Source organism: Marmota flaviventris, chromosome X (genome assembly GCF_047511675.1).
Source record: "Marmota flaviventris isolate mMarFla1 chromosome X, mMarFla1.hap1, whole genome shotgun sequence".
Classification (NCBI taxonomy): Eukaryota; Metazoa; Chordata; class Mammalia; order Rodentia; family Sciuridae; genus Marmota; species Marmota flaviventris.
In genome coordinates this window covers 73,181,358-73,192,491 of record NC_092518.1, presented here as the reverse complement: position 1 = coordinate 73,192,491, position 11,134 = coordinate 73,181,358, and the positions used below count along the sequence as shown (strand labels likewise).

At 36.4% G+C, this 11,134-nt stretch overlaps 1 pseudogene; it reads right to left on the bottom strand.

Moving 5' to 3' along the window:
- Positions 1-443: 443 nt before the first annotated feature.
- Positions 444-1,070, bottom strand: LOC114091284 (transmembrane protein 47 pseudogene; annotated as a pseudogene).
- Positions 1,071-11,134: the final 10,064 nt, after the last annotated feature.

Below are 11,134 nucleotides of genomic sequence, written 5' to 3'. Positions count from 1 at the left end.
CCAAGTGCCTCATGCATGCTACGCGAGAACTCTAACACTGAGCCATAACCCCAGCCCACAAAGGAGCTTTTAAATGTTGTTTATGTCAGCTGCTCCCCTGCAGACAATAAGAGATTCAGGTAATTCTCATTCCAACTAGTTTCTCACAATTGTTGCTGGTTCATACACCATTTCACTTGTCAAGAAAAATGACATGAACATATTGGAAGTTTGCAGCTTTTGCCTATGTCTTATCCATATCTTAATCTGTGCAGGTCACTCAAGTGGCTATAAAAGCTGGTTATGATGTTGACAGGCAAAAGACAAAGTATATTAAATGAATTGAGCAAACTGATGCTGCACAAGTGTTTTAGAAAACAGTGAGTTTAAAAAGATGGAGAAGTACATCTTTTGTTGAATGGCTGCTTTTTCTTTCTTTTTTAAAAAAAAATTTGGACTTGGTTTTAGTAGTAGTCTTCATAGTTCTTAAGGTTCAGGCAATAAAAGATGGCACCCTCAAATGAAAATAGTTGCACCCCACACACCATGACCCATTTGAACTCATGATAAAATTGCAAGCTTACAATTTCAATCAACTTGATTCAGTAAAAGACCAGGTCTCAAACCTGTAAAACAACTGCTGCAAAAAGCATGACAGCAACAAGTCTATAGAAGCATCTTCAATATCCCACATAGATATAAATCAAACCCACCAAGAATGCAGTGAGTGATGGCAGTGCCTCCCAAGAGCAGAGCCAGAGTAGCAATCTGCCAAACACTGCTGAATGTGAACTTGAAATGCCAAATGTCTAAGCTAGCAGGTTTCTGGCAAGATTCCCACAAGAATTGGTGGTCAGTGGTGGTCCAAGCTAGGCTCAATAGTGCTTCATGTCCAGACACAGTGCCTGGAAGATGTACACAATGGAAACCAGCTTCAGTGGGGTTAGCACCTACAGGCCTATCTCTTCCAAGCCACTGCCTGTCAAAACCGTCCTGGGGTGCAGCTGCCACCCACCCCAGAGGTGAGGATACAAATTGGGTACTGGGAGCCAGAGCTCAAGCAGCCAACCACCACCCTCTCCCCTGGCCATGTTCCTTGGGGATTACAGGTTCCCACTGCATGGGGAAGGTAGGTCTGTGGGGGCAGGTAATTGGATGGGGGTTGTCAGCAGCCACAGTGACACTGATCCCACCATGCACTGACTTTCAAGGCATGTTCTCTCAATATTTCTTTAACATAAGTAATCAGCTTTAAAGGGAAGAGGAGCTCTAGCATCCATAGTCACATATAGTGTCCCTGCTATTAGGAGCAAGGCAAGGAATCCTGTGAGACTCAATATTAATTATTACTCAGGAATTTTAGACAGTGCATCTAAGCATGACCAATAATTACAGAAATGATGACACAAAATCGCTTTTTCAAGCTGAATAGACTGCATACCTAAAAAAATCCTGGAGAAAGAAAAGCAGAATAGCAGATATAGATCAATAAAATATTACTTGTCAGAGTTAATAACTTCAACTCTACACACAATTTGGATGAAAAATTGCATAAAACATGTAGTCATGAAAATATTAATATCTAAAAAGGAATATAACAGTTTCAAACATGTGTACCTGCCTATTGAGAGAAGAAAACTCAGGACAAAAAAAGACCAAGTTAAACACAAATTGTTTAGAAATTTAATCTAATTCAAGTACAATTTTCCACAGAGTACTGGGCATTGCATATATGTGTGTTTCAATGATAATCTAGAGATAAATAAGAGTAAAAAAAGCCTTGATATTTGAAGAGTAAATTTCACTGTCCACTCAGAAACAAATTTAAATGGGCTTTAGAATATAATGAAAATTTTGTTAGTACAAAGAAAAAGGATAGACAGATATACAAAATGATAATCGACAATACCATTGAGGCAAATCCTGATTGTTTAATAATTTAGTAAAGGTCTGTGTGGTAAAATGTGCATATAACATAAGCTTATGCAGACTTCAACCACAAAAACAACTGTACGCAGATTTCATCCTTATTGATATAGGAAATGCAAGGAATAAAATGTTTACTGTCAAAAATGACAGAAAAAAATTTACAAACAAAACAATCCCCAAAGAGAACAAGCAAGGGACTTTCAAAATGGTCAAAATACTTTAATTGGCCACACCTTATTTTTCATGGCTTGGAAAAGTGCCTTTGGTTTCTGCAAACAAGTATCTATCTCTCAGGTTTTCTAGGAGCTTTGGTGTTGTTGTTAGTGCTCTTGAAAAATGTGATTTTGGCTAGCTCCTTGGCAGCAGCAGGTCCACAGACATCTGGCTTTTCCAGAATCATTAAGTGTCTGCTTTACATAAAGGGCCAAGAAAAAAATCCAGGCACATAGCCTTGGAAAAGCTATCCCTGAGGTGAACTTGATTTTGAAACTTATAGAAGTAGCTACCACAGCTGTGCATACTGCATCATTTTCTCGTCTCACCTTTCTGCTTCTCGATTTAGGCTCATGATTTATGAAGCTCTATTGCGATAAACCAGACTTGAGATTGCCTGGAAAAAAGGATTGGTTCTGGAATCATGACAAATATTCAGATGAGATTTTGGGCAATCTCAAAGCCTGAGTGAAGTAAAAGCAACATAGGAATTTTTGTAAACAATATATTCCAGCCCAATTCTGATTGGATAGTCCTATTGGCCATCAACCAATGTGAGATAAACAGGCCCTTAATCAACAAAGTAGTGGAAAATGACCTTCAGAACATGTACTTTGAAAAGACTCCACCTATAACACCTAGATTTAATAGGTTTTATTAAGATAATTTCATGCTTTTATTTAGCAATATGCACATTAAAATATATATTTTTCAAAAGACCTAGATAACACAAAGAAATACACAATACATAAAAATACCTAACCAAAATATTGAAACAAAATGAACTTTAATATGACTGATGAATTCTTAGATTAATCTTCTAATTTATTGCATTTTAGTCTATTATTTTATTTTCTCTCCTATTGTATCTCTTTTTTTTCTTTTGTTAATATACTGTTACTGTCAAGTGTTTTATGACCTGTAGTATGGAAAAAGAACACTGAAAATATGGAAAGGACCAATCAAAACAGCACACAGTGCATGGTCCAAAGGCTCAGCCAATAAAGCACTTCGTCTTGATGCCAGCCACAGTGGTTCCTCAGAAGAATAGGGACACAATATCATAAAGAAGCAGAAAGAGAGGGGGTTCCAAGATGGCAACCTAAAGGGAGGCTGCATTCCTTGTCACTCCATGACTTGGGATTCAGGAAAGAAAAGACTGTCTCTGGGAGGCAGCCCTTGCTGCTCTCTGGTCCCTGCTCTTTGCTCCGTTTGTCCACCATGACCATCTGCCCTTTGCCAGCATACCACCTGATCTCTTGCTGACTGATGCTGACTGCCCATTGTTTCCCCTTTGCCTGTCATTGCCTGCCCGCCTTATGTCCACCCACCAATCATCTGCCATTTGACCGCAGACTGCATACAGATCACCTGTGGCCCACTGCTGCCTGAAGTCCATTGTCAGGGTACCTGCAGGCTTGAATACACGCCTTGGCCACCATCTTGGGACACTGTCCAGGGCCTGAGAATCCAGGGCCAAGAGGCCTGCAGGTTTGCCAATACCATGGCTGCCATCCTAGGGGGCAGTTGTCTCAGTCTGGGGACACTGACTGGGGCCTGGAGATATATTATTGGGTTACCTGAAGGTCTGGTTGCCCCTGAGGTCTTCCTGCTGGGTATGCCAGTGGCTGCCATCTGGTTGCCTCTTTGAAAGGTTGGTTCTTTGTGTGAGTGCCACCCTGGTGGTCTGTCTGCAAGCTGAAATGGCATTGAGATCTTGGGACTGCAATAAGACAGACCCTAGGGAATCTGAAGCCCAGATCCATCAGATTGTGGCTGGGTCTGTGTGAGCCAATATGGACCAGAGAAGTTTGTGTAAAGCCAGAGATGGAGAGGGGAGGCAGTTACCCCCAGGAGCACTGGTTGGAGAATCTGTAGAAAACTGGGCTCTTTCCATCTCATAAGTCCTGAAGTGTGCAGGGATGAAAAGGGCCAGCTACCACAGGTGGGAAGACTAGAAGAGGTTGGGAGGGCATCTTACTATCAGCTCACCCACCCAACTGGTCCCACACCCACCAGACTGGAGCTACCATCAAACTTCTGACAACTCCACCTATAGGTAGAGAAGGGAAACTGAAAATATTTTTGAAAGCCAACTGAAGCAATCATTCAATTTTCCATTGAGACTTTCCCCCCTTTTCCCCACTCTCTCTTAACATCTGTACCATCTTTTAATCTGAATATTTTTCATGCATCAATTTATTGAGGAATGGGATGCCTGAACAGTATATTACAGTTTTGTTGTATATTCTTATATATTTACCTTTTTAAAAGTCTACATATATTTTTTCTCTCATTTACCTAACTTCCTGGATTCTCTTTCTCACTTCTCATGCTAACAGCCAACCTCTATTAATTCCTCATTTGCTCTTACTATAATTTTTTTCTCTATCTTCTCTCCTTCTCCCTCATAAGCATCATCCTACACTACTTCTGTTCCCTCTTTGTCCATCATCTGATACAGTAAACTCTTTTAGCAAAATTACTGTTTATATTATAGACAATAATTGAACATATCATTTCTGTTTATTGTGACAAAATTGTAGATGCCTTAATAGGAGCTATTTGGTTTAAGGTCATATATTGTTTGCATTGGGTGCTGTTAATATTGGTTTCCCCCTTAATGGTGAGGTACTGGAAGCCTACAAGGACACTATAGGACTATAGGGTAGAAAATGTACTGTCTCAGATCCATACCACTAGATGGGAAGACACACAATCAACGTGAAAAAACAAGGGAACAAAGCACCTCAAAAAAACCCAAGATGCTCCAACAATAGAATCCATAGACAACACAGTGGAAGAAACGTCAGAGAAGGAGTTTAGAAGGTACATAGACTGATTTTCAAAATGAAGGATGGTATCAGAGACAAAATAAAGGCAGTGAAAGATCACTTCAATAAAGAGGCAGAGATTATAAAAAGGAATCAAGCAGAAATCCTCAAAATGAAGGAAACAATAAACCAAATTAAAGATTCAATGAAAATTATTACCAAAAGACTAAACCATTTAGAAGACAGAATCCCAGAAAATGAATTTTTATATCTCTCATATATTTGAAGACAAAATATATGCTCTTGAAAATAAAGAAGATGATAAAAAACCATGAACAGAACTTCCAAGAAATATGGGATAATATGAAAAGACCAAATTTGAGATATATCAGAATAGATGAAGGCATGGAGATACAAACCAAAGGAATACACAATATTTTCAATGATATAATATAAAAAAATTTTCCCAAATCTAAAGAATGAAATGGAAACTCAACTAAAAGAGGCTTACAGGAACCCAAATGTACAAAATTACAGAAGACCCACACCAAGACAAACTATAATGAGAATGACTAATATATAGAATAAGTATAAAATTTTAAAAGCTGTGAGAGAAAAAAATCAAATTACATATAGGGGGAAACCAATTCATGTCTCACCTGATTTCTCAACCTAGACCCTCACTGCCAGGAGGTCCTGAAATAACAAATTCTGACAAAAATGGGTGGCAACCAAGAATTATATATCCAGCAAAACTAAGCTTCATACTTGAAGATGAAATAAAAACCTTCCATGATAAACAAAAGCTATAAGAATTCACAACAGAATAGCTTGCACTACAGAACATTCTCAGCAAAATATTCCATGAGGAGGAAATGAAAAAAAAAAAACAATGAAAACAACCAAAGGGAGGAACTACACTAAAGGAAAAGTCAGTCAAAGGAGAAACTAAGTTAAGTTAAAAACTAAAAGTAAACAAAATGACTGGGAATACAAATCATATCTCAATAATAACCCTGAATGTTAATGACCTAAACTCCAATAATGAAAAGACATAGACTGGCAGACTGGATTTTTTAAAAATACCCAACAATATGCTGTCTTCAAGAGACTCACCTCCTAGGAAAAGTCATCCACAGACTGAAGGTGAAAGGTTTGGAAAAAACATATCGTTCACATGGACTGTGTAAACAAGCAGGGGTTTCCATCCTCATATCAGATAAAGTGGACTTCAAGCCAAAGTTATTCAGAAGGGATAAAAAATGACATTTCATTACTGCTTAATGGAATCATATATCAACAAGACATAACAATCATAAATATTTATGCCCCAAATAATGGAACATCTACATACATCAAACAAATCCTTCTCAACTTCAAAATTCAAATAGAGCACAGCACAATAATACTGGGTGACTTTAACACACCTCTCTCAAAACTGGATAGATCTTTCAAACAAAAACTAAATAAAGAGGACTGGGGATATAGCTCAGTTGGTAGAGTGCTTGCCTCGCATGCACAAGGCCCTGGGTTCAATCCCCAGCACCACACACACACACACACACACACACACACACACACACAAAGACATAAAAAAAAACTAAACAAAGAAACTATAGAACTAATATGCCACAAAGCAACTCTTAGCAAATACAAAAGAATAGAAATACTACCCTGCATTCTATCAGAACATAATGGATTAAAGCTAAAAATCAATGATAAAATAAAAAGTAGAAGCTACTCCAACACCTGGAGACTAATTAGCATGCTATTTAATGTCAAATGGATAGCAGAAGAAATCACGGAGGAAATAAAAAAAATACTTAGAGGTAAATGAGAACACCGAAACAATACATCAAAATCTCTGGGACACTATGAAGGCCATGCTAAGAGGAAATTTCATTGAAACAAAAGAGAGAATTCAAAAATTGACAAAACAAAAAGTTGGTTCATTGAAAAAAATAAATAAAATTGATAAATGCTTAGCTACATGAATGAAGAGAGAGAGAAAAGAGAAACTCAAATTACTAAAATTTGTGATGCAAAAGGAAATATCATGATGGACACCACTGAAATACAGAAGGTAATTAGAAACTATTTTGAAAATTTATATTCAAAATAGAAAATTTCAAATACATTGACAAATTTCTAGAGACATATGATCTACCAAAACTGAATCAGGAGGACATACACAATTTAAACAGGTTAATTTCAAGCAAGGAAACAGAAGACAGTATCAAAAGCCTACCAAATGGGCTGAGTCTGTGGCTCAGTAATAGAGCACTTGCCTAGCATGTGAGAGACCCTGGGTTAAGTCCCCAGCACCATATAAAACTAAATAAACAAAATAAAGGTATTGTATCCATCTGAACTAAAATTATTTTTTTAAAAAAGCCTACCAACCAAAATAAGCCCAGAACCAGATGGATTCTCAGCCAAGTTCTACAAAACCTTCAAGTAAGAATGAACACCAATACTCCTCAAATTATCCCATGAAATAGAAAAGGAGGGAACCCTTCCAAACTCATTCTATGAGGCTAGTATCACCCTGATACCAAAACCAGACAAAGTTATATCTTGGAAAAAAAACTTCAGACCAATATCTCTGGTGAACTTAGATGCAAATATTATCAATAAAGTTCCGGCAAATTGAATACAAAAACATATTAAAAAGATAGTGCACCACAATCAAGTGAGGTTCATCCCAGGGATACAAGTTTAGTTCAACATAGGGAAATAAAAAAATGTAATCCATCACATAAATAGACTTAAAGACAAGAATCATATGATCATCTCAATAGATGCAGAAAAAGCATTTGACAAAATTCAACACCTCTTCATGTTCAAGACCCTAGAAAAACTGGGGATAATAGGAACATACTTCAATATTTTGTAAAAGCTATGCAAAATCCAATGCCAACATCATTTTAAATGGAGAAAAATTGAAAGCATTCCCCATAAAAACTGGAACAAGACAGGGATGCCCCCCTTCATCACTTCTATTCAACATAGTCCTTGAAACTCTAGCCAGAGCAATCAGAGAGACAAAAGAAATTAAAGGGATTCAAATGGGAAAACAAGAACTCAAACTATCACTATTTGCCAACAACATGATTCTATATTTAGAAGACTGAAAAAAATTTCACCAGAAAACTTCTATAACTAATAAATGAATTCAGCAAAGTATCAGGATATAAAATCAATACCTATAAACCAAATGCACTTCTGTATATAAATGGTGAATCCACTGCAAGAGAAATTAGGAAAACTACCCCATTCACAATAGCCTCAAAAAAGAAAATAAAATACTTTGGAATCAATCTAATGGAAGCGGTGAAAGACTTCTACAATGAAAACTACAGAACACTAAAGAAAGAACTAAAAAGACCTTAGAAAATGGAAACATCTCTCATATTCTATGATAGGCAGAATTAATATTGTCAAAATGACCATACTACCAAACTGTTATACATATTTAATGCAATTCCTATTAAAATTCCAATGACATTCTTCACAGAACTAGAAATGCAATCATGAAATTCGTTTGGAAAAATAAGAGACCTAGAACAGCCAAAGCAATCCTTAGCAAGAAGAGTGAAGCAGGAGGCACCACAATACCAGATCTTACACTACAGAACAATATTAACAAAAATGGCATGGTATTGGCACCAAAATAGATATGTAGACCAATGGTACAAAATAGAAGACACAGACACAAACCCACATAAATACATTTATCTCATGCTAGACAAAGGTGCCAAAAACATACATTGGAGAAAAGATAGCCTATTCAACAAATGGTGCTGGGAAAACTGGAAATTTATATGTAGAAAATTGAAATTAAACCCCTATCTCTCACCCTGCATGAAAATCAACTCATAGTGGATCAAAGACTTAGGCACTAGAACAGAGAACCCCTGCCTAATAGAAGAAAAAGTAGGCCGAAATCTTCATCATATTGACTTAGGACCTGACTTCCTTAACAAGACTCCTAAAGTGCAAGAAGTAAAATCAAGAATCAATAAATGGGATGAAATTAAACTAAAAAGCATCTTCTCAGCAAAGGAAACAATCAATAATGTCAAGAGAGAGCCTACATTTTTCATTCCCATTTTCCATTCCGTAGACTAGGAGAAAATCTTTACTACATGCACATCAGATAGAGCACTAATCTCCAGGATATATAAAGAACTCAAAAAACTTAACACCAATAAATAAATAAATAAATAACCTAAACAACCCAATCAATAAATGGGCTAAGGAACTCAACAGACACTTCATAGAAGAAGAAATACAATTGATCGACAAACATGAAAAAAAATGTTCATAATCTCTAGTGATTAAAGAAATGCAAATCAAAAGTACTCTAAGATTTCATCTCACTACAGTCAGAATGGCAATTATCAAGAATACTAGCAACAATAAGCATCGGCAAGGATGTGGGGGAAAAGGCATACTCATATATTGCTGGTGGGACTGCAAAATGGAAAGCAGTATGGAGATTCCTCAGAACACTTAGAATGGAACCACCATTTCACCCAGTTATCCCACTCCTTGGTTTATACACAAAGAACTTCAATCAGCATACTAAACTGACACAGCCACATCAATGTTTAAAGCAGCTGAATTCACAATAGCTAAACTATGGAAGAAACTAGATGCCCTTTAACAGATGAACAGATAAAGAAAGTGTGGTACATTTATACAATGGCATATTACTCAGCCTTAAAGAAGAATGAAATTATGGCATTTGCAGGTAAATGGTGGAGTTGGAGAATATCATGCTAAGTGAAATAAGCCAAACCCTAAAAACAAAAGGCAGAATGTTTTCTGTGATAAGCAGATGCTGATCCATAATGGGGGGGCAGGTAGGGAAGAATGCAAAAACTTTGGATTGTGCAGAAGGGAATGAGGGGAGGGGAGAAGATATAAGGATGGGTGGGATAGTGGAATGAGATGGACATTATTACCCTATATACATGTATGACTACACTACTGGTGTGACTGTGCACCATGTACAACCAGAGGAATGAGAAGATATGTTCTATTTGTATACAGTGTGTCAAAATGCATTTACTGTCATGTATAACTAATTAGAACAAATTAATTTTTTTTAATTTTAAAATTTTCATGTGGAGGTATGCTGATGGTTTTCCAAGAGAATAAATTAAAATATAAAAGGTGGTAGTGGATATGAGGAAGAAGTTATTGATTCTCATATAATAAAATACAGTATTTATTAGCAAAGAAAGCAGAAAGAAACAGGAAAATGTGGTTTTTCAGTGCATGCATACATACACTCTCACACACACACTCATACAAGAGCCAGGTTCTGTTATCACAATACTGGTATTCTCCTAAGACAGTGTGCTGGGCTCAAAGAGGACACATTCAGATCATCAGTGCAAATAGCCATGTGAACTCTGCACTGAACTGTGCCCTTAAGTAGTATACAGACTCAGAAAAGATGTCCCTCACAAAGTGTAGATAATAGGGAATATCAGAACACTCTAAAACAACATTGTGAAAACTGATGAAACTCTAGGCAGAGAATAAAAATGAGTTATAAAGAAAACAATTGAGGTGGCTGGGGTGTGGCACAGTGGTAAAGTGCTAGCCTCCCACTTGTGAGGCACTGGGTTTGATCCTCAGCACCACAGAAAAAGTAAATAAACAAAATAAAGATACTGCATCCATGTATAACTAAAGTACTCTAAGATTTCATCTCACTCTTTTTAAAAAAAATATTTTTAAAAATAAAAAAAAAATTTAAAAGAAAACAATTAAGAGATGATTTGTTGCCTATCAGAACAGCAAAGACATTATTTCCAATGCATGGAAAGGCAGACACTTTAATATTTTGTTATTGGAAATATAAATTAGTAATAGTACAAAGTGTTAATATAAAGTACAGCTTTTATGGATTTGAAAGAACACTTTCAGGATTCTATTATACATGAATTCTTACAAAGTGTACCATTCCTTGTATTAGAAAACATGGTAAAGGAACTAAATTCAACTAGGGTAGTGATGAAAAGCATTTTGAGACTTTCATATCACACAACACTACATCAATGTAGAAACAAAAAACAAATTCTGTTGTAATGAAATTTAAAATGTTATCATATAGATGTATTTACATGGAAAGATGGTTATAAAAAGATTAACAAGGTTAAAAATGACACAAATTCACTTTTGTTATACATATATATCTCTATCTAGAGTTCTCAGAATAAAAA